This window comes from Microcebus murinus, chromosome 1, assembly GCF_040939455.1.
Source record: "Microcebus murinus isolate Inina chromosome 1, M.murinus_Inina_mat1.0, whole genome shotgun sequence".
Classification (NCBI taxonomy): domain Eukaryota; kingdom Metazoa; phylum Chordata; class Mammalia; order Primates; family Cheirogaleidae; genus Microcebus; species Microcebus murinus.
The window spans coordinates 146,324,482-146,349,630 of record NC_134104.1 but is presented as its reverse complement, the minus strand read 5'-3'; the positions used below and the strand labels follow the sequence as shown (position 1 = coordinate 146,349,630).

Genomic DNA, 25,149 nt, shown 5'->3' with positions numbered 1-25,149 from the left:
ATTTTCAGTAATAATGTAAGAATATGCATGGAAAATAAGTGGAATTTTACTTACTGATTGGGACAGGGGAAGCTAGTAGAAAAATCCCAAACTTAATTTCTCCATATTTCCCAGAAACAGGGGTGGTGAAGAAATTGCCAAAACATAAAAAGTGAAGCCTTGATTACTCTTTATCTTTCCTGAAGTCAGCCTAGCTTATTAAAGAAGAGAAGATGGGCAGGGGAATCTTCGCATATTTGCAAAAATACAATGTAAGCAGTAAGAACTTGGTTTCTATTTAATGATTAATATTCTTATAATTGGTTTATCACAAACATATTAGGCAGTCGTTTGAAGACCAACTGAATATTCGACAGCCAGTTGAAAAGGTATGTGTGAAGAAGTTGTACTGACATAGGAAAATACTTCTGTAATATCAGCTGAAAGCAGCAGGCAGTGAAATTGTTTATCGCATGGCAGCAACTCTGGCAGCCATCCCAGCTGAACCCAGCCAAGAGTCCCTGTGGCAGTCAGTCCTCTTCAAGGGAGCCTACTGCTCTGTCAGGTACCCTCAGTCACCTCCAGAGGTAGCACCCTCAGCAGAGGCTGGGACAGGAGCCAGGGCGCCCTCCGCAGGAGGAGAACCATGCACCCAGATCTTCCCTTGAATAGATGAGACATCAGTTCCCTGGAGCAATTCGAGGTGCTAATTTTAAGGGTGGCGAGGACCCTCTGAACTACAGGTACGAGGTATTGAGACAACTTATATATGACCACAATAGATCCCACCAACAGAGAAGGACAGATGACGTCAGGCTACATGTGTAAAGAACATACACATAAAGTGACTGAAGGTAAATGCAGCCAAATACTAACACTCCATCACTCATCTGAAGACTCACTGGGTACTTCTGGGTGCCAGGGGTGAACAAGACAAAGGAGGTTCCTCTACTCACAGAGATAAGGTACAGAGAAAGAGACACTAACAGATATCTCTCACCTCGTGAATAGTATATACCATGTATAATTGAAATCTGATTTGAGCTCTGAAGGAAAGGAAGTGAGTGCTAGGAGAAAATGTAACAGGAGGACAAACTCAGATTGAGGGGCTAAGGAAGTGTTCTTAAAGAAATGATATTTAACTTGAGATCCAAAAGATAAGTGGGCCAGGCACAGTGGCTAACACCTGTAATCCTATCACTTTGGGAAGCCGAGGCAAGAGGATCTCTTGAGGACCGGAGTTCGAGACCAGCCTGAGCAACATAGATACATGGGAGCCATCCACACGTAGAGATGTGAAGAAAGTTCCAGACAGAGGGCCTAAGAATTGATGTGCTCAAGAAACCTGAGAAGGGGGTGGCCGGAGCACAGTGAGGAAGGGGGACATGGAGGCTGGGGCTCCCAGCATGGCCAAAACCAGGCAGGGCCTTGAAGGTGAGCTGAAGAATGGGAAGAATAGGAAGGCGCTGGAAGGCGAGAGGAGATAAAGCTTCCTGTTTATGGTCCATGAAGATCACTCTGCTCCTTGTAACATATTAATAGACTGGAAGGGGGCACGAGTGGAAACAACACAACCAGTGAAAGATACCAGAGACTTCAACTCTGGCAGTGGCAGAGGAGGTGGATTTTGGAGACAAAATTAATAAGACTTGAGGGCGAACTGGACATGGGTTTGTTGGAAAGGATAAGGCAAGGGTAAGACTACCAGCTTATGGCTTAAACAAGCACCCAGTGGAGCAGTTTACTGAGTGAAGAAGGCCGAGGGAAAGGGAGTAAGAGTACGGTCTTAGACATTTATTTATTCAGCAAATATCAATTGGGGACCCACCGGGTGCCAGACAGATTAAGTCTAAGATGCCGATAAGGATATAAGTGTGGGTGATGCCACCAGTAGATTGGCCTGAGCTAGAAGCATATGCCTCAAAATTGCTCAAGGTCAGAGTAGAGAGAGAGCAGGAGAGGGAACCCAGCAATGAACAGGACGTGCAGACTGAATATAGGCAAGAAAGTGCTGAAATCCCGGACATCTCCAAGAAAACTTAGGTAGATGACCAAACATTTTATTAAGATGGGAGAACAGATTTATGGATGGGTAAAGAGAAGAATCAAAAGTTCAATCTTAGACATGTTCAGTCTGAGAAACTTGTGAAGCGTCCAAGTGGCTGTGAAAGGAAGTGACTGATCACATGGGTTAAGAGATCCCATGTGAGAGAGGGCCACAAATAAATTTAAGTATATTTGACATATAAATGAGATTTGCAGCCAAGGGCACATATAAGAACACCCAAGGACAGAAGAAGTATGAAAAAAAAAAATAACTGGAAAAAATGTTATTCACAGTAGCACTAAGAATCCTGAAATACCTAGAAATAAAGCAAATACTAAAATATGTAAATCCTCATCGGGAAAAATTTCAAAACCTCAGTGAAAGCATAAAACAATACGTGAATAAATAGAAAAATTGTTCATAGAAAGGATCATTATCATCAAGATGCAAAGTTTTCCAAAGTTAATTCATAATAATTTCATGCATTTCTTACTGACATCACCAAAGATCTTTTGAGGCATGTGACAATCTGATCTGATGGAAGAACAAAGCACCAGGAATCACCAAGAAAATTCTAGAAAGAATGACAGGACTTTTCATACCAGATATCAAAACATATTACTAAGAGATAGTAATTAAAATAGTATACATTCGCCCAGAAGTAGACAAGTGGAACAGCAGCATAAAAAGTAGAACTCATAGGCTGGGCGCGGTGGCTCACACCTGTAATCCTAGCACTCTGGGAGGCCGAGGCAGGCGGATTGCTCAAGGTCGGGAGTTCGAAACCAGCCTGAGCGAGACCCCGTCTCTACTAAAAATAGAAAGAAATTAATTGACCAACTAAAAGTATATATACAAAAAAAATTAGCCGGGCATGGTGGTGCATGCCTGTAGTCCCAGCTACTCAGGAGGCTGAGGCAGGAGGATCGCTTGAGCCCAGGAGTTTGAGGTTGCTGTGAGCTAGGCTGACGCCATGGCACTCACTCTAGCCTAGGCAACAAAAGTGAGACTCTGTCTCAAAAAAAAAAAAAAAAAAAAAGTAGAACTCATGAACAAATCCATATAAACAAGAGAACTTGATATATGATAAGGATGTTTTTACAGATTAGTGGGGAGAAGATAGATTCCTCAAACAATGATATAATTCACTTACAAGATGATATAATTGACTACATTAAGGTTAAAAACTACTGTACATCAAAAGGCACAACAAACATGGTGGAAAGATAAGTAACATGAGTAGCTGGGACTATAGGCACACATTGCCAGGCCCAGATAATTTTTTTAATTTCAGCATATTATAGGAATACAAATGTTTAGGTTACATATATTGCCTTTACCCCACCTGAGTCAGAGCTTCAAGCGTGTCCCACCCAAATGGTGCACACTGTACCCATTAGGTGTGTATATACCCATCCTCACTTCCCCTTCCCACCTGCCCGACACCCAAGGAATGTTACTATTGTATGTGCACTTAAGTGTTGGTTAGTTAATATCAATTTAATGGTGAGTGCATGTGGTGCTTGTTTTTCCATTCTTGTGATACTTCAGTTAGTAGAATGGGCTCCAGCTCTATCCAGGATAATACATGAGGTCCTCTAATCATCAGGGAAATGCAAATCAAAACCACAGTGAGATATCACTTAACTCCAGTGAAAATGGCCTCTATAAAAAAGTCCCAAAACAATAAATGTTGGTGTGGATGCAGAGAAAAGGAACACTTATACACTGCTGGTGGGACTGCAAACTAGTACAACTTCTGTGGAAAGTAATATGGCGATACCTCAAAGAGCTACAAGTACAACTACCATTTGATCCAGCAACCCCATTTCTGAGCATCTACCCAAAGGAACAAAAGACATTCTATAAAAAAGACATCTGCACTAGAATGTTTACAGCAGCACAATTCACAATTGCAAAGATGTGGAAACAACCAAAGTGCCCATCAATATATGAATGGTTGATAAAATGTGGTATATGTATATATACCATGGAGTTCTATTCAGCCGGCTAATTGTTTCTATTTTTTTGTAGAGATGGGTCTCACTCTTGCTCAGGCTGGTCTGAACTCCTGAGCTCAAGTGATCCTCCCGCCATCTCCTTCCAGAGTGCTAGGATTATATGCATGAGCCACCATGCCCAACCCAGCATCTTTAAAGAACTCCTATAAATCAATAAGAAAAAGACAACCCAGAAGAAAATCAGGCAAATCATGTGAACAGGCAATTTACAGAAGAGGAAGCAGTGGATGAACCATAAGCATTTGAAAGTACATTTAAACTCATCAGTTATCAAGAAGACACAAATTGGGCCTGGCACAGTGCCTCATGCCTGCAATCCTAGCACTCTGGGAGACTGAGGCTGGAGCATCACTTGAGCTCAGGAATTGGAGACCAACCTAAGCAAGAGCGAGACCCCATCTCTACTAAAACTAGAAAAATAAGCCAGCTGGGCATGGTGGCACACACCTTGAGGGCCAACTACTTGGGAGAGTGAGGCAAGAGGATCACGTGAGCCCAGGAGTTTGAGGTTGCAGGGAGCTTTAGTGATGCCACCGCACTCTACCCAGGGCAACAGAGCAAGATTCTGTCTCAAAAAAAAAAAAAAAAAAGAAAGACACAATTGAAACCGATACCATTCTACCAGAACCAGCAGGTCGGTAAAAGTTAAATAGCTTAACATCAAGTGAAGTAAGGCTATAGACAAACAAGAACTCTCATGCACAGCTGGTGGGCATAAAACTCAGAAGAGCCACTTGAGAGGACAATCTGGAAGTATGTAGTAAAACTGAAAGTGTGCATGTGAAGAAATATAAAATGTATCTTCTAAATATAAAATGTATCTTAGAGAAATCATAATATGTGTGCACAGAAAGGCTTATACAACAATGTTGACTGCAGCTTCAACTGAAAAAGAAACAAAAAACAAAATATAAACTATATGTTCCTTACAGAAATGGATAAAGTGTGGTAAATTCATACAATGGGATTCCGTGCAGCAATTTAAAATAATTAACTGGATCTCTATACATGGACGTGAAACCCTCTCAAAAAACGTACTTTTGAATGAAAAAAGGTTGAAGAAATGACAAGATTAAATAGATACTGTGTATCTTTGACAAGAACCTGGCTAGGTGTTTATTATTATTTGTTTATTTTTATCTCCCCTTACAAAAATATAGGCTGCATGAGAGCAGGCACTTTGTTTTCCATTCTATCTTCAGTACCTTATAGGGTTCTTAGCACATAGAAAGCCTTCAACAAGTATTAGTTATTTTGTGCTTTTGTTTGTAGATATACGCCCATTTGTGTTTCTGTGTATATGTTCTTTTTGCCACTATTTTTTACACAAAGGCATAACGTGTACATCTTACTTTTTTCACTTAGCCACATGTCTTTCCACAGAAACGCAAAGAGCTTCCCCCACTCCTTTTTATAATTGCCTAAAATGCCATTGTAAAACAACTCAGAATTTACTTAACTATTCTCTTGTAAATGAACAGTTTGGTTTCACCCCATTTGTTATTATTACAAGTGATGCTGTAGTGAGTAAAAGTGTACAACCATCATTTTGCACATGTAACTATCTGAGGGATAAATTCCTAAAAGTGAGATCACTAGATAAAAGAGTCTATGCATTTGTAACTTGCAGGGGTTTTTTCTCACTTCAAATCAAAAACTAGAATTGCAGATTTTGATAGATTTTCCAACTTGCTCTCCATGAGGCTTGTACAAATTATTATTCTATAAGCAATGTATGATAATGCCCATTTCCTCATGGTCTTAACAACAAAGTGGCATATCAAACCCTCAGCTTTTTGCCAATCCGATAGGTGAAATGCTTCATAATACAAACTAGATGAAGTGAATCTCACAATGGTCTGAATTAGGGAAGTCTATAAGTATAATTTAGCACATTAGCAGATTAAAGGTAAAAATGATCAGTCATAGATACTAAGAAAGCATTCAATGAAATTTAATATCCATTCATGATAAATACTCTTAGCATAATGGGAAGGGAGGGGAACATCTCTGCCAGTGAAATCTTAAAAACATTTTATCCAGATCAGACACCACCTATCATTACTACTATTCAACACTGCACTTGAAATCCTACCCAATACAAAAACCAAAAACAAACCTGTGAGACTCTATAAGCTATTAGAACTAAAAAAAAAAAACAACAACAAAGAGTCCAGCAAGATTTCTGTACACAAGATCAATATACAAAAATCAAAATCATTTCTATAGAACAGGAAAATCCAATTAGAAAATATAAAATAAAAGAAGCCATTCACATTGACCATAAAACCACAGGGCACCTACAGGTAGAAATATATCTGATGAAGGAAATGCAAAACCTCCATGAAACAATTTGCAGAATCTTTTTGAAGGCTGAGGAAGAAATATTCAATATCATAAGTATGCTGGATATCTCCAAGTAAATCTGTACGTGGAATGCAATTCTAATCAATATCAGATTTTCACATAATTGACAAGATGATCCCATAGTCTTTATGGAATTATGAATAACCAAGACTAGCCAAGACATTTTGAATAAGAAGGTCTTGCCCTACCAAGTATCAACACTTAATTAAAATAGTATTGTCTTGAAAAAAAACCAGTACACCAATAGAACAGGAGAGGGAGCCCAGAAACAGACTCACGTATGTATAGTAGCATGGTTCTTAACAGAGGAAGCATTTTTTTACAAAACAGGAAATGGATGGACCACTCAAAAGAAAAACAGGCCAGGTGTGGTGGCTCATCTCTGTAATCCTAGCACTCTGGGAGGCCAAGGCAGGCGGATCACTCAAGGTCAGGAGTTCGAAACCAGCCTGAGCAAGAGCGAGACTCCATCTCCACTAAAATTAGGAAGAAATTAATTGACCAACTAAAAATATATAGAAAAAAATTAGCCAGGCATGGTGGCACATGCCTGTAGTCCCAGCTACTCGGGACGCTGAGGCAGCAGGATTGCTTGAGCCCAGGAGATGGAGGTTGCTGTGAGCTAGGCTGACGCCACAGCACTCACTCTAGTCTGGGCAACAAAGTGAGACTCTGTCTCGAAAGAAAAACAAACTGAAATTATACCAAAGACCCTAATAAGAATGATAATAGCAAATACACAGCATGAGATACAAGCCAGTAGGGCATTATGTATATAATTCATTTCATCTTCATACTCTCACAATAGCCCCATTCTGCAAGTGAGAGATATGGAGAAGTCAGATAACTCACCTGAAAACAGAGTGAGTAAATGAGGTCCCAAGGTGCCAACCAAGGTAGACCAAAATATTCCTAACTCTGACACTACAAAGCTCCTTCTACCACAGCAAATGGTAAGAGGAGGAAAGCAAGTTATAAAGACTATTTTATAGAATGAAAAGATTATTTTATACAATAACTTGAAGTTATGAACTAAAGGACCTGTGCTGGTATAGAAGAAAATATTCTAACATATAAAATTATAAAGTTTTAGTAATCAGGATGTTTAAATTAAAAACAAACTATAGGTGGGGCATGGTGGCTCATGCCTGTAATCCTAGCACTCAGGGAGGCCAAGGTGGGTAGATCCCTCAAGGTCAGGAGTTCAAGACCAGCCTGAGCAAGAGCAAGACCCAGTCTCTACTATAAATAGAAAGAAATTAATTGGCCAACTAAAAATATATAGAAAAAATTAGCTGGGCATGGTGGCGCATGCCTGTAGTCCCAGCTACTCGGGAGGCTGAGGCAGAAGGATTGCTTGAGCCCAGGAGATGGAGGTTGTTATGAGCCAGGCTGACGCCATGGCACTCTAGCCCGGGCAACAGAGTGAGACTCTGTCTCAAAAACAAACAAACTATAAATAAAAAAATTAGGAAACCAGGTAAATAATAAAAAAAGAGGAATATTTAATAGCTATCAATCATATTACCAATATGCTTAACTCAGTAGTACTCAGAGAAAGGGAAATGACAGCAAAGAAATGTCATTTTGTGTCTGTCTGTCCATCAAAAACAGGTGAAAAAATGACTGTGAAGGGGTGAGAAAGACCCCTAATCAGAGGCCCCAGAGACAGGCTTGTCCATTTGACAAACACTGACTGGGACTGGGCGCACTTGGTGTGAGAACCGTCATAGGCCTGTGAGCCGGGGCTGTCAGAAGGAACCCCCGACTTCCTGCAAGTGAAGAACACACATGGGTGCTTGTAGGAGAGCTATTCTGGAATAACAATCAGGGGTTCAAATGTTCCAGCCCAGGCCTGAACTTTCATCAACATACTGCTAACCACAGCCTTGCAAACACTGTTCAGCCCCAACCCCTCCACTGCGTGAAGAAAATGATCAATTTTGACTGCAGAGTGAATTCATTCCACATTTACCAGCTCCCTTAGAGACCCTCAGTAGTCTCTAAAACCCTACTGTATCCTCTCCCAGGCCAGAGGCTAATGCCGTCTTGAGTGTAGATTTACACAGTAAAAGACAACAGCTTCCGTGTTAATCAGTCCACAGCAGCAAAAACACAGAAACGTAGGACGTGAACATAGGTTTTGACTACTTACTGCATGCTATCTCTATGGATATTGTTATCCATTCGTTCTTGTTTATCCACTTGTCTCCTTGGCAACAATTATATTTACAAATTCATGCAATGAATGTTAAACAGTAGATTGTTGGTGACAAACCAATGCCAGGTAATGGAAAATTCCATACACATATTTATTTGGAATCAGTAGGTTTTTCCACAGAGAGCAGTGCCAAGACCATGAAAAGCATAATAAAGTAAAAGAGCCCTAATTACTTACCTTGGAGTTAATAGTCCATATGGGGACACAAAACAAAGCCATGTTAAATGCCCTCATTGCTTTGCTTTGTTTTAGGCAACAAGGACAAACTGAAGTGGTCCAAGAACCACACTGCCCACAGACAGACTGTCTCATGAAGCTGTGCAAGAGCCCTTCCTCATGAACAAATTCTACCTGGCTCTGGGTATTCTAGGGAAGGGAACAAGTGTAACCTAAGGTTGGTGACCTTAGCACACACAATAAATTTAGAAAATATTTCAGGAGTAAAAACCTTGCTTATTCTGGCAGGGCCAGATAAACATACAAGAAGTACAGTAGTTTTCTGAATGTTCTTTAAACAATATCCTTCATTTTCCTATACCTGAGATACAATATGTGCTTTATGAACAAAGTGGCACCGGAATTGTATGTGAATGAATAATTCCACAATTTTCTACAGGCTATGGGGTCAAGAGAGTGCAACTGATCTCCCTACTTATCCATGGGCTAGCCCTGACTCTAGACTCATGTTTCTCTAGTCTGTCCTCTATGTGGCCATGGGGATAGAGCAAAATTTGTCATATCTGCCCTTACTCATAAACTGCAAGTGTCCCATCAGTTACAGAACCAAGTTCTTGTTTCTTTATTAATATGGCACATAACAGCCTTTGTGATTGGTCCCTGTCCACCTTCCCCTCACCTCCCACACCAGTCCTCACTGGCATAGGACAGAAGCAGTATCCTGGGATCAAAGGATGCATCTTTGAGCATGCTGTTCCCTTTGCCTGGAATGCCTTTTGCCCATCATGTTTGACTGGGGAAAACCTATTCATCCTTAACAACTCAGCTTAGGTCTTAGCTTGTCTAAGGAATTGTCTTTCCTCTGGGTTATCTTTATAACTTACACATACTTCTACTGGTGTACCATGTTATTAATAATGTAGCTATATACCTATGATCTCCGCATAAGCTCCTAGAGGGCAGGGTTTCTGGCTGAATCCTCGGGGTTCTGCTGCACAATCCATTCTACGAATGAATGTTGACTCTGATTGGATTGAAAGTGTCTTAAAAAAAAAACAGGTGCTTCTGTCCCCTGGGATGTTATGTAGGACTCAGACTGGTTTTGTCCAATTCCCAGTAGGGCTACTTTAAGAATTAAAGTTTTAGCATAAAACAGTTTCTCCATAGAAAGCATTATTTCAAGATATGCTAGGTTTTATAATGATTTGCCTTTGTTAATCCAGTGTTTGTGTTGTAAGAAATAAGGATTGTATGTTTCGCCCTATGAAAATGATGGGATTTTGAATGTACACATATGTAGATTAAACAAATCCCCTCTCTCATAATTCTTTCCTGAATGTTGGAGAAGGCAGCCAATCTTCCAGACTGCATGGTTTTATAGAAAAATAAATACTAATTTGGTCTGTAGTCATAGCAGGGCATACAAGAAGAGAACTCAGATTGCCTGATGGGCAGATTTCTATTGCTCCACCTACAACTAGTGGATGGTGTTAACTACTAAGTTGCCTTGGGTTTTCCAAGGGTGCCAGTCTTGGAGAGACAAAGAAACCAGACTGGAGATACTGCTGAAGTAAGTACTGGATACTTGACCACCCCTTTTTCCAAATTTTGTATTGAAGACCATCATCCGAGTCACCGGTAGCAGTTACATTGGTATACTTCCTCAGTTGGATGAAATGTCACTTATCTTTGTGTCATTTTGCAATCTATATGCCTCCATCTTTACATTTACCATATTGTATTGAAATTGTTCATCCATTCAAAACAGCAGTTACTGAGCATATATGGTGAACCAAACACAATGTTAGTTCCTGACAACATGACAGTGAACAAAGACTCTGACCTCAGGGAGTGCACATTCTAGCAAAGAGGACAGACATTGAACAAGTACCATCTTCAGAAGTAATTGTTTAATTAGAGTTATAATTGGTGCCTTGAAGGAAAAAGTCCAGTGGCCAATGATTTTTTTCTTTTTTTTGAGACAGAGTCTCCTTTGTTGCTCAGGCTAGATTGAGTGCCATGGCATCAGCCTAGCTCACAGCAACCTCAAACTCCTGGGCTCAAGCGATCCTACTGCCTCAGCCCTCCAAGTAACTGGGATTACAGGCATGTGCCACCATGCCCAGCTAATTATATATATATATATATTAGTTGGCCAATTAATTCTTTTCTATTTATAGTAGAGATGGAGTCTCGCTCTTGCTCAGGCTGGTTTCGAACTCCTGACCTCGAGGAATCTGCCCACCTCAGCCTCCCAGAGTGCTAGGATTACAGGCGTGAGCCACCGCGCCCGGCTGGCAATGAGTTCTTATAGAATGAGGACCTTAACCAGGATGAAAGGTCAGGGAAGGCTTCTTGGAGGAACGGAGCTGAAGAGTGAGTCAATGTCACAGCAGCAGAGAGAGCAGTAGGCCTAGAGTGTTCGAGACCCAGGGCTCTGAGTGTGTGGTGGGGGGTGCCTTTGAGGACCCAGGACAAGACAAGCATAGCTCCAACATTACATGCAAGAAGGAAAGCGGATCAGGATGGGCTGGAGAGGAAATCAGAGACTGAGTTACTTAGATCTACTAAGACTGGCGTGCATAGTAGATCACACAATACTAAAAGGCAAGCGGAAGCCACTGAAGGATATTAAGTAGGAATGTGTCATAATCATATGTGCATTTTTGTAAGCTCACTTCTATAGCTTTGGGGAAAATGGATGGACGAAGCCCATGAAAGCAAGGAGATCTATTAGAAGGCTATTGCAGGAGGCCATGTGATTAATGATAGTGGTGACAAACTTTTCCAAGAATAGAATCAATAAGACTTGGTGATTGATTGCACATAAGGAGTGGTAAACAGGAGGAGTCAAGGGTGAATCCAAGGTGTATCATTTGAGCAACTAGGTGGGTGGTGGCAGTGTCTACTGGAGAAAAAGAAGGTTTAGGGGAAAAGACAAACACATGAGTTCAGTTTTAGATGCATTCCAGGTGAGGTAAGGTATCTGGGTGGAGTTCAGAGAAGCCTGGCTAGAGATAGAATTTGAAAGTTGTTGGAGTATAGATGGAATTACAGCCATGAGGATGGGTGGGGTTTCCTCAGTGGCAGAATGAGAAGAGACTTTGGGCATTGGAAAAGTCTCATATTCACAGCTTAAGGGAGTAACTGGCAAAGGATAGAGAAGAGAGTTTGAGAGGTAGGAGAGAAACTAGGAGCAGGTGATGTCATGGGAACCAAAGTCAAGGAGTATGTCAAAAGTGGTCAACTTTGTAGAATGATTCTGAGAGGTGGCATGACATGAGGACTATAAGAGTAATTTGATTACGTGAAATAGAAATAATTGGTGACTTTAGCAAGAGTTGTTCCCATGGAGTTGTTGAAACGGAAGTTAGATTCAAGGATTTGTGGCAGGAATAGCAGCTAAAGATTTGGAGAGATAAACTATATAGGAAACTCAGCCCAAAAATTTGAGACTAGAAGGAGGAGAAAGGTGGTAGGTAAAGAAGTATGTGGCTTGCAGAGGCTATTGTGTGGGCGGGAGGTAGATGATTACTTGGTTGTTGATCTGTCTGTGATAATAAGACAAACAAGGGCATGCATAAGTGCTGATTGGGAAGGTCTAGTAGAGAGAAAGAAGCTGAAATAAAATCAGAAAGAGAGGAAATAACATTACCGAGGGAAACCTGAGGAGACAGACTGCAGAGCACACGTGAAATGGTTGGCCTTTGTTAGAAGAGGGATGACAGTTGGCTGTGTGAATTTCTCATCTAACAGCTTCCATTTTCCTAGTGAAATGGGAGGCAAGGTTACCAGCTAAAAATGACAGAGTTGGAGATTTGAGAAGAATAGAACGGGTTTAAGAGAGATTTTGCAGAAATTTGGAGACCAGGTTACCAGGCAGTTTTGAAGGTCTAGTTGAGGTCACTGACCATTAATTTGTAGTAGGATGACTCTACTCCATTGCATTTTTCTCCAGTTGTTCTCAGCAGCCTGGGTGTAGACATGGAGAAAATAGGTTCATCCAAGGTTGGGATGTGCCAGACAATTTGCAAGAGAATAATTAAAGTGATGGATCTTAGAATCTATCAGTAATATGAAGAAAATAGAAGGTAGAAAAGGGTGATTGATGAATGGACAGGTGAATGGATTCATGAATGGATGAGAAGGTGGGAACGAAAGTCAACTTGGAGCACCTAATGAAAGAATAGCTGTAGTAAGATACTTAGGGCAAATTGAAAGAAAGAAATGTTGCGAATGAGATGCTAGATGTTTGCACCATTTGATTGATGGAGTAGATTCAAGTATTGACAGGGGCCATAGCATGACAATAGATGCATGAGCACAGTGGGTAATTCTCTGGAAATGTTTCACTGGCAGAGAAAAATATTTTTTTTCACATTCCTACTCCCCGAACCTAGAATACTGTGAGACACCTGAACATGCTAAAAAGAAACTGTTTAACTCTTATTGAAAGATTTGATTGCTCAGTCTTTTGCTGATTCTACGTTCTACTGTGACATTCTGAATACTAATAATCATTATGCAATGATTTAGATACAGGCCCAAAAGGCTATAAGAGATTCGTTTGTACCTGTATTTTCGTCCATACACATCTGATGAGTAGATCTCCTTTATGAGCTTGTCTTGGTATCATTTGCTTCTTTTTTTCCTAAAAGCGAAGCAGTAAAATATGTTCTGGTTAATTTAGCATCTCGGTTACTTAGGTTACAGTTAATGCAAATGTTATACATGGAGCTTCACCCTCACAATCCCAGAAGGGATCATGATGTTTAATCTACATGCTGTTTGCCCATTGAAGAATGAGGAGGAGGATTTAGTCACAAAACCACATGCAAACTCTTTAAAATCATCTTAATATTACAGAGGGAAAATGCTATACATCCAGTTAATTCACTGTCGTTAAATTACAAATCTGTAGTCCTCTTTTCCATTTCTTCCAGTAAATTTGAGTTTTACATGCCTGATTTTTGCTTGTAACACCAGTGAACAAAATTTCAGAGTCTGGCTCTAAAACTGCAACTCTTCACGACCAAATAAATCATACCAAGAAAGGAGTTAAAGTTATGTCCTTCTCCCCTATAGCAGTAAAAAAAAAAAAAAAAAAAAAAAAAAAAAAAAAAAAAAAAGATGCGTTTTTTGCATTACAAATCAGATGAAAGTCCAATTGGATAAGGCATTACATTGAGAATTTCCAAAGGGTATCAGGCTTGTTTTCGTATGCAATATTGAGGTTTATGTCAGCCTTTCGTCAACTCTTCGTCAGCCTTTAGACCTTTCTTTCTTAACATAGATTAGATTTTGGAAGTGTTGTTTGAATAAAAAGATCTTATAAGATTATGGATTCTAGACACAAAATTACCCACCAAAAGAAACTTGTAATTCTGATTGGTTGTCTTAGTTGATAATTTTTATTCTAGTAGTAATGATGTTTTTGAAAACTCTGTATAATAACTATATAAATCTTCGTAAGAGTTCTCAGTTAAATTGGACAAAGATCACTAGCATGTTTCTCTGTTCCCACCTGCTTGACAGAATACTTGAAATCCTATGATATAGTAGCAAGTGTCGAACTTACACTCCCACTGAAAACAATAAAACTGAAGAAAATATACAAAAGAATTATGTTTAGGCATTGAATGGCAATCATTGCAGGGCTAAGAAAAAGGAAACAAAGGATTCCCTGAGAAAATGGAAACAAAGGATTCAGAGCCCACATTCATCCTGGTTTTCTCTCTGAAATTATTTTTCAAACTGCTGTACAAGAAAAGAGTCAACGCAGAGAAAGGAAGAAACAGAGGCAAGAGGTGGGGAGGGTACTAAGACTGCAGGAATCTCGAAGGGCAGAGCAGAGAGAAACAGACAGTAAGAAACCAATGGGAAGCTACAGTCATGCATGACTGCTTAGTAGCAGGGGTACATTCTGAGAAACGTGTCATTAAGCAATTTTGTCATTGCGCAAACATCATGGAGTGCACTTACACAAACTTAGAAGGTATAACCTACCTATAGGTTATACCTAGGCTATATGGTATAGTCTATTGTAGCTTGGCTGCAAACCTGTACAGCATGTTATTGGACTGAATATTGTAGACAATTGTAACGTGATGGTAAGTATTTGTATATCTAAACATATCTAAGTATTTGTACATCTAAACATATATAAACATATTCTATGTTTATATTCTATAAATATAGAATACAGTAAAAATAAGGTATTCAAAATTTAAAATGGTACACCTGTAGAGGTCACTTACAAATGGAGGGAGCTTGTAGGACTGGAAGTTGAATTAGCAAGTGAGTGGTGAGTGAATGTGAAGGCCTAGTCCTAGGACAATACTGTACACTGCTGTAGACTTTATAAACACTTAAGTTACACTAAACTTATAAAAACTGTGTTTTTATTTCATCAATAAGAAATTAAACTTAGCTTACTGTAATTTTTTGCTTTATAAACTTTTAATTTTTTTAACTTTTTGATGCTTTTGTAATAATACCTTACTTAAAACACAAATGCATTGTACAGCTATACAAAACATATTTCCTTTCTTTACATCCTTATCCTACAAGCTTTCTCCTACTTTTTAAATTTTTTTTAATTTATTTTTTACTTTTTAAGCTTTTTTGTTAAAACTAAGACACAAACTCACATATTAACCTAGGCCTACACAGGGTCAGGATCATCAATATCACTGTCTTCCACCTCCCCATCTTGTCCCACTAGGAGGTCTTCAAAGCCGTTGCTGTCATCAGCTATAACAATAATGCTTTCTCCTGGAATATCTCTTGAAGGACCTGCCTGATGCTTTTTTACATATAAGTAGAAAGAGTACACTCTAACAAGAAAAAGTATATAATATAGTAAATACACAAACCAATAACGTAGTCGTTTATTATCATTATCCAGTATAATCTTATGGGACCATTGCTGATCGTTGACCAAACTATTACGTGGCACATGAGTGTACATAATTTCTCTCGGATATTTGGCGAAATCCAAAGTTGTGCAATTGCAAGGTAAGACTGTGGCAAGCCCAAGAAATAACGTCTGCTAAGTGGCTGATAACCAAGCAGAAATATCAGAGTCCACACATTACTTGGGAAAGATTGTAAGACCTTAATGAGAACCCCAAGCTTTCATGTGAGACCCCAGAGAGATCTCACCGTAGGGCAGGGATCATGCTTAGGCATAAGGGCAAAGATCAAATAGGTCTGCCCTAACAAGGCCTGAAACCAAAACTTGACAGGATCAAAGTGATTCTCCAGTAATTTAACACAACCCAGAATCTCTACAATCTATTATCCACAATGTCCAGCATACAATAACAGATACTGAAGGCACAGGAAAAGCATACTGAAATTCAAGAGCAAAAATGATCGACTGAAGCAGACCCAGAGATTATCATTATTGATATGCTAAAGAAAACAGAGAAAAGATGAACAATGTATGACAAGATGTGGCTTTTCAATGAAGAACAAGAAATTTTTTTAAGAAATCAACCAAGATGTTGGGAAGAAAAGGGAATCCAAGATGGAATGTAGACTGTGATGAATGAATCTGACCATAATAAACAAATCACATAACCACACTGACGGGAAGGGGTAAAAAGGAGATGACTGAAGTAACTTTGGAAAATAGTGTGGATAATCCTATAATAGTAGGATTGAGCAAATAAATAAATATATTATAGGTAAAGAGAATCATATTTCTTGTTACCAAGGAATGAAGTTACAAATGAGGAAAGGAGGAAGGCTAAAATGAACCTTTTGGTACTGAATTGGAGTCACATATGCAGAAATAAATACAGATGTGTGAGTATGTGAGTTAGTATACACAAATATATTTCCTAGCTCTGTCCACTGAGAGGGCTTAGAAGAAGTATCACTGAGTAGCAAATAATGCACCTAACACCCACATTTTGGTTTCTAACTACCATCTGAATACTAGGCCAGATTAGTAAGGTATCCAATAAAAGAAACCATGGATCATTGAAGAAGTGGTTGATTTGAGGCAGAGACAGAAAAAATACAAGTTGATCCTGGAGCAAATTATAATGTCACAAAGTGCTCAGAGAGGATGAGGATGTGTCAAGGGGCACAGGAGCCAATGTGAAACAGCTCCCAATGTCCAAAGCCATTTGAGCAAGAAAATATTAATAAATAGGAATAGTACTGGATTATAAACCAAGGAACAAAATAGGTATCATTTGGTCTCTACTGATATAAATAACTGAATGAATAAATAAATTGGGGTAAAAGAGATACTCTTCCTTAAAAAATAATTCCAATTAATAAATGTAGAAGCAATGAGGGAAACAGAAAATCACTATTGGAACAATACAATGATAATTTTTGCAAGCAACATTCGCTAATGGATGTCAAAATTCATAGGTGAAAGTTTAAGGAGAAACAGGATAATTGCATAGTCTCAAAATATTCCCCCAAAGAAATATTTATTAATTATGAAGAAAAAGTGGTAAGTTTATAGTGGAGAAATCTGAAATATACCACCTGAACCAAATGATTAAGGTTAATATCAGCAGTAATAAGACAGATCATCATCATTTACTCTTTGATATGAGCAGGGCACATCATCTCTGTGTAATTCTTTTCAATAATACATGACCTCAACCTAATCATGAGAAGATATCAGGAAAAAATCCAGTATTGAGCAGTATTCTTCACAAGTATCATGGTCATGAAAGACAAGGAAAGGCTGAGGAAATGTCTGTCACAGATTAGAGAAAATTAAGAAGACTTATTAGTTGCACGACACAGCTATGAAACATACTAAATTAAAGGAGGCCGAGTGAAGGGTACACTGCATGAACTCTGGAAGAGGGCAGTATTGCCCCCAAGAAGATGAAAAGTGATTCTTGAGGCAGGGAAAAAAAAATCTTACTCTTTTTATGTGCAAAGCCCATAATATGTGCAATACATAAGCAAATATACAGTATATCTGTAGTATTAAAATTTCATGGAAGGGGAGAAGCAATTAGAGAAACATGGCTACTCAAGAGGATGATCTATATAATTTAGGTGATATGTACATAGTCAGGAGCCGCATAATGATATTTCAGTCAATGACAGACTGCTTACATGACAGTGATCCCATAAGATTATAATAACTTATTTTTACTGTACCTTTTCTATGTTTAGATATGTTTGGGTACACAAATACTTACAATTGTGTTATAATTGCCTACAATTTTCAGTACAATAACAGGTTGTACAGGTTTGTAGCCTACGAGCAACAGGCTATTCCATATAGCTTAGGTGTGCACTAGGCTAAACCATCTAGGTTTGTGTAATAAGTACTCTTTGATGTTCACACAATGATGAAACCACTTAATGATGTATTTCTCAGAATTTACCCCCATAGCTAAGCAACACGACTGTAATTTGAGTCTGTGTTTTGTTTAATTTAGTGCCATCCATGTTTTCATTACAATAACTTATCTAAGCCATGAAGTTTCAGTGATTGAAGTAGGAACTCCCAAATCCCTTGTTTGGAAGATTCAGAAAACCACCCAAGTTAGGAAAAATGTAGCTTAAAAAGATATTTAGCTCCTGGCTATTGGTGCTTCAGCCATATTTAATTGTACCAATGCATTACAGTTTTTCCTGCCTCGGACATTTGCTATGTAATATTCCTTCTTCCAGAAATCTTTTCCTCAGCTTGCTTTACTTGTGTAATGCCTGCTTAAGAATACAAGATTTCAACTCAAATATGCCTTCCTCAGAAAAAAAACTTTCCTGGCCACTTAATCTAGATTAACTATCAAGCATCCTTACTTTATAATTTTATAGTGTCTGTGCTTTTTCTCCTTTGCTTTTATAGGTGTTTTAATACATGTATTAAATGTGTTTTAGACCTTTTAAGACATGTATTCAATGTGAAATGATCTTGTTTTCTGTATTCTTGGTGCTCTGTCATTTGGGGCCTTGCTGATCCTGGAGAGACTTCCCCTCCCAGGGCTGGTTAATTTCTAGGGAAGGCAAATGGCTCCCCTGCCAGCTCACCTTTCACATACAAACCGTTCACACCTTTCACATGCAAACCAACCAATCAGGAGCTCAAACTCAGCAATTGCCTTCTTTATTGAGCTCTTATAGGTTGAACCACTCTTCCTCCCTTGGAATCACCCTAGGGCCACCCAGCAGACAACTTGGGACAGCTGCTACAACTCCGAGCCCACTGAAATTGTTCCAACTAGCCAATCCTAAACCTGCCTGGCCTGCTTACCCCACCTAACTTATTCCTCCCAGCAAAACCACACGGCAGGCCCCCACCCACGCCTTCCCCTCACTCCTGCTCACTGCCGACCACAGACCCTTGTGCTTACCCATGTGGCCACGGGACCCTTCCCTATGTTCCCCCTCCTCTTGGGAACTATGAGTAAAAAAACTATTTTTTAATGACAATCGTCTCCTGATCTGTTGGCCTCACTATACCCGAATAAAAACAAAATCTCAGGTGTATTTTAAAACAGGCTACATCTTTAACCACCCATAGCACAGCTGATAGTAGGTTTTCACCTAATGCTTTCAGGGTAACAGAAGCAACAGAAGTCACTCTTGGGGTCCACATAAGGGGACCTAATCCCAGGGTCCCAGCCCAGCCCAGCTGACTTCCAAGTTGTGGGAAGCAGCCTAACCCCATCCACAAGACTCTCCTGGCCTTCCAAGTCTTGCATGTCCCGGCTACCAATTCTTTTGTGTGAGTGAGAGAAGTGGGCTCTCCTTTTCCACCCCAGGAGAGTCCTCATGTTCCTTCAGGTGGAAAACATTTTGTCAAACTACAGGGTGACTTCCAAGCCCCAGATGAGGCAGTCATAATAGCTAATTCTACATTTTCCCAGTAGCTGAGTTCCTCAACATTAAATAGCACCATAGGCAGAAACCCAAACTTTTAACCAAATTCCATATTCAGGGGGTGGGGAGGGAGGCAACTATATTTATCTGCCTCATCCAGGGAACAGTCCTGTAAAGCCACAGGACATTCACTGTACTACAAAGATAGTGCAATAGGTTCATCAACTGCCCCACATTCAGATTTTCGATGACTTCCGCGTTTTCTCTGAGAAATAATGGATGCTTTCTTTATATTTGCAAATCTAAGGAATACTTTTTAGTAATTTTTCCAAAATAAAGGAAGTCAGCTGGGAAGTCAGTCTCCATCTCCAGAAAGACAAAACTGCCAGCCACTTCCAAACAGACGTTATCCCACTTACAAAGAAAAGGAAAGTTCTGTCTCTACCAGGCACCCTGCTATAAAACTGTCTCAAGAGGAGGGATTTGAAGTTAACCTTGGTGATGCTGAGGAAATGACCGCAAAGGTTTTCTATGGTAGTTATAGAAAACCCCATCGTACTTGAAGACAGTAGAACCCCTCATCCATCTGAACGCAAACATTTTGTAGACAAGTGAGCTCTGCTCTGCTGTTGCAGACGGGGTGAGTCATACTTGGGTACACCTGTTGCTTCGTTGGAGAGCTATGGTGTATGTATTTCAGTTCAGGTTAGATCCCTTTTGTATGTAATTTCTAGCTGTCTGGGGAGTTTTCCACTGGGCAGGTGTAGCAGGCGATGAGAGTTGAATGGAAACAAGGGCAGGAAGGGCATTCCAGGATGCTTTCTGCCCCGTGCCAGAGGAGGAGCTGGGAAAGGGATTGGAATCGTGATGTCCCAGGCTTGGCAGAGACTGAAATACCAAGAGGAGCTGGTGTCAGTCCATTGTGCCCCAGTGCGATTGAATTGTTACAGTAGATGGGACAGCCCAGTAGCCTTCAAAGCAAGGTACACAAACCCTACAGAGGGGGTCCCAAGATGGTTCGCTGGGGTAAGGAAGACGGGGTATGAGACTTTCCTTTTACATTTGTTGCTATCTAAAAAGATAAAAATGAGATCGTTACATTTAACATGTAATGCATGTATTGATCCTGCCACCCTCACTTTCCCTGATCAATGGATGACTGGCTGGGTGCCCTCACTTGTCCCTTTGCTCTCAGAATACCATAAATTATTGTAAATTGCACCTGGTGAGTGTATTTGTTGATTATATCATCTGATTTTAGCTGTTTTAGCTGAACTTATTTTTATATAAGGAACTAATGTATGACTTAAGACTTTAAGATCATACTAAGGGCTGGGTGCAGTAGCTCATACCTATAATCCTAGCACTATGGGAGGGCAAGGTGGTAGGATTGCTTAAGGCCAGGAGTTCGAGACCAGCCTGGACAACAGAGCAAGACCTCATCTCTACAAAAAAATAAACTAGCCAGGTATGATGGCATATGCCTGTAGTCCCAGCTACTCAGGAGGCTGAGGTAAGGGGATCCCTTGAACCCAGGAGTTCAAGGCTGCAGTCAACTATGATTATATCACCACACTCCAGCCTGGGCAGCAGAGCAAGACACTGTCTCAAAAAATAAAGAGGAAGTAGAAGAAGAAGATCATACTACTAATAATATAAGTCCAGATTAATTTTTTAAGTGGCAGAGCTCACTCTACCCCTACTACTAGAAAGATCTTTATGCTGGATTAACAAAGAGGAAGAAAAACAAGGATAGACTAAGTAAATTTGACATATTGAATTAATTGCTTTTACTAAAAATACTCTACTACTGATATTTTCAGTGAAAACAAATAATTTTTGTACTATTAATAAGTAAAAATTGTTTTTAAGTACTGTTTAATTCATCTTCAGTCCATCTTTTTAATTTCCATTTTTGTAACTTTAAGGTGTATGATATATTAGTAAAAAAAAGCTGATGCATGTTATCCATAAAAAAATTAGTAGGGCTGTGTCATTTTGGGCTCTGCCATTCACTAGCTATGAATAATCGTGGGCTAGTCTCTGGATCTCAATTTTCTCATCTGTAAAATGTAGATAATTATTCCTCCTCACAGATTTTGTTGAGAAAGTTTGTTTTAAGAATGCCTAGTACAGCTTAAGGATCTCAGAGTTTTTCTGGGAGGCCGAGGCGGGAAGATCACTTGAGCTCAGGAGTTCAAGACCAACCTGAGCAAGAGCAAGACCCTGTCTCTACTAAAAATAGAAAGAAATTAGCTGGACAACCAAAAATATATATAGAAAAATTAGCCAGGCATGGTGATGAATGCCTGTAGTCCCTGCTACTCGGGAGGCTGAGGCAGGAGGATCACTTGAGCCCAGGAGTTTGAGGTTGCAGTGAGCTAGGCTGATGCCACAGCACTCTAGCCCAGGCAACAAAGCAAGACTGTATCTCCAAAAAAAAAGGGATCTCAGAGTTTTGATTCCCGTCCCCATAAGAGGAGAGTTCTATGCTGGGATGTGGGTGCTGGAACATTCTTTTGATCAGGATCCTTTTCGTAACATCACCAAAGGTATGCCTCCTGCAGCAGTGCACACATCCCTGCCAACTACAAAAGGATGCCAGTGGGCCTGGAGCAGCTACCCAGGGCAGCTCTTTATTGAACTGTATCTGCTTTCAGCAGATGATTGTGCTTAGAAAGAAATGATTACATTTATGGAACGAATAGTCATAGAGCGGTAGACATGAATCCAACACACACAAAGAATCTAAATTAAATACCTCACTCTAAGCCCATCAAGTTCATGTACCTATCACTATAATTGCCATTTGTAATCCAAGGGGCAGCACTTACACGCTTTTGGTGATTGCTTGGGAATTATCTGTAAAAGCTCTAGATTTTTTAAATTTTTATAATTTTGTGTGTAAGGATTCTAGGTACTCATTTAAAATCCCTAGTAGCTATTAGATAATCAGATCCAAGTATGAATTTGGAGATGTAGGATCTAAAATGCAGACATATTCCTTCAAAAACTGCATAATCTGGACCTAATCATGAGAAAACTTCAGACCAAACCCATTTTGAGGGACATTTAACAAAATAACTGATCTATACCCTTCAAAGCTGTCAAGGTCATGGAAGACAATGGCCATCTCAGGTATGGTTCCAGATTAATAGTGATTAAAGAGACAGGAAAAATAAAGGTAATACATGATTCTAGATTGGTTCCTGGGACAATTGATGAAATATAGATAGCTCTAGATTAAATACTAGTATTTTTCTCAAGGTTAACTTCCTAATTTTAATGATTGTGCAATTTAATCTCAAATGACTCAGAAAAATATAATATGTATATATATATATATATATATATATATATATATATATATATATACGTGGATACAGAAAGAGACAGTGAATGATAAATGCAGTAAAACATTAACATTTGTGTAATTTTTTTGTACTGTTTGAAACTATACTGTAAATCCGAAACAAATTTTGAAATCCACTCGCCAAATCCCTGCCATTCTAAATAATCACAAAACAGCCTATCTGCACACCCAGGAACAGTTTGTTTCCTGCCTCTCTGTTTTTTAAACAAATCATTAAAAATCCTTTCCCCCATTTTCCTCCTAATACTCTAGCCAAGTTTATGAGTTTATTTCCCTGACACATAATTTCCTTTTTCTGTCAACCACAGAACTGAAAACTCCCTGTGATTTTTTTAAAGAGATTCTGTAGCAGACAAAGCATTACTGTCTCTCCACGCAAGGTTGCTAGTCTACAGGGAGCAGAATTCTAAGACGATTTGGGTTTGGTTGTTCCATTAGTATCCAACACACATAAATCCAACTGTATGAGGGAAGAAGTTGTTCCTAGATAAGAAGAAACACTCATTTTTAAATCATAACAAATAGTAAAAGACGAAATTGGGGGTGGGGGGAAGAAGCCTTTAGCACCCTTGATCTAGCTCCAGCGACGCAGGGCTTTGAACCCGAGGGAATCTGAGTCAGGGTTCAGAGCCTCTCCTCAGGCTCAGATAGCTCCCAAACTTAGCAGGAACATTCCAGGAGGGCCATCTGCCCACATCAGAATAAACATGGTGTCCTCTGTTCTTGTTTTCTCCATCCTTTTACATCCTGTCAATCTTGACTGCTATTACAGCAAGTTCTCCCTGGGATTTAATGAAATGGCCAATGCATAGATGCACACTTGCCACTTGAAGTACAATATGGAGCAAAACAAGAACCAGTGGAATCCTCTTACCTTCCAATAGCAGTTGTTGAGTGAAACAGGTTCCACGTCTGCACCGGGTCCCTGAGGGGTTGGGGCTAGCTCAATGCATGCAGAATATATAGGGAGAGATTATAGACCTGGGTTTTTCATTACACAAGGTGTTTTTGATGGGTCCTCAGCCAAGATCCACTTCAAAACAAAAGCTACACAAAGACTACAAAAAGGCCACACAAAGTTTAAACAAAAGGCTAAAGAAAGACCAAACAAAAGCCAAAGAAAGTTTAAACAAAGAGTGAAACAAAGACAAAACAAAGGCCAAAACAAAGACAAAAACAAAGACCAAAACAAAGAGCAAAAGAAAACCTAAACAAAAGCTAAACTAAGCTACAACCATATCACACACACACACAAACACACACGCACACACATATACACACACACTGTATCTACTCTCTAGCCCCTCCCCCACACCCACATTTTCCAGCACCCCCACCTCCCATATCCCACATAATCAACACCCATGGGCAACCTCGGGTCTCATGGAGGCTCATTCCTCACCAACTCCACATCAAACCACTTGCCAGCTCACCCCACCAAGCCACACACCTTCCACCGAAACACCAGGCCACTGTGGAAACCATCCCATCCCGGCTCACCACACCTCACCCCCACACATCACAAGCCATACCCACAAGCCATGAACAGAGTTGGAGTCACAGTGACAAATTCCTATCTTGAGGCTCCTGTTTTCATACTCCATGCAGGTTAAACACCCGTCTAAACTCCCCTCCCTAAAACACCCACATACACACACACCCCAAGACTAACATTCACACATGCAAGCCCTTGCACATTTAATTTCACATGACTCTGATCCAGTCTAGTTAAAACTAAGATTGAAGTTTACATGACAATCACTCTATACATTCAAATTTATGAAAACTTTTATAAATCATATCTCATGGTGGATGGTTTCTGCAAATGATGAACCTCACTCCATTAACATGGTAATACTGGCTTCAGTCTTAGATGTTGGCATTTTCTTATTATTCCCCCAAATTTTGGGAATCACATTATGGGGTCCCATACATAACTCTGTGTTCTGTTAAATGTCATGGGTCTTATAACTCTTTTCTTCTGCTAAATTTTATTTTATTTTATATATGTAGAACTACCCACTAGTGAGTTGAAAGATCAAAGGATACTTCTGAAGCCGTTTAACCAACAGCAGCCTTGTCTCTTGAATTCCCAGAGCACCTTGCATGATGATGAAATATAAATGTCAACATTATCTCCAGGTTTCCT

The 25,149-nt window shown here is 39.7% G+C and overlaps 1 protein-coding gene across 6 annotated transcripts in view; it reads right to left on the bottom strand.

The window, feature by feature from the left end:
- Positions 1 to 23,979, bottom strand: part of MOBP (myelin associated oligodendrocyte basic protein) — a 98,383-nt gene extending 74,404 nt beyond the window's left edge. For all 6 annotated transcript variants that reach the window (XR_012921019.1, XR_002223059.2, XR_002223071.2 and 3 more), the window contains exons 1-2: positions 23,875 to 23,979; positions 13,386 to 13,463 (exon numbers count right to left, since the gene is read on the bottom strand). The gene's annotated coding sequence lies outside the window, so the exon portion shown is untranslated. The remainder of the gene's footprint in view (positions 1 to 13,385; positions 13,464 to 23,874) is intronic.
- Between the last annotated feature and the right edge of the window lie 1,170 nt (positions 23,980 to 25,149).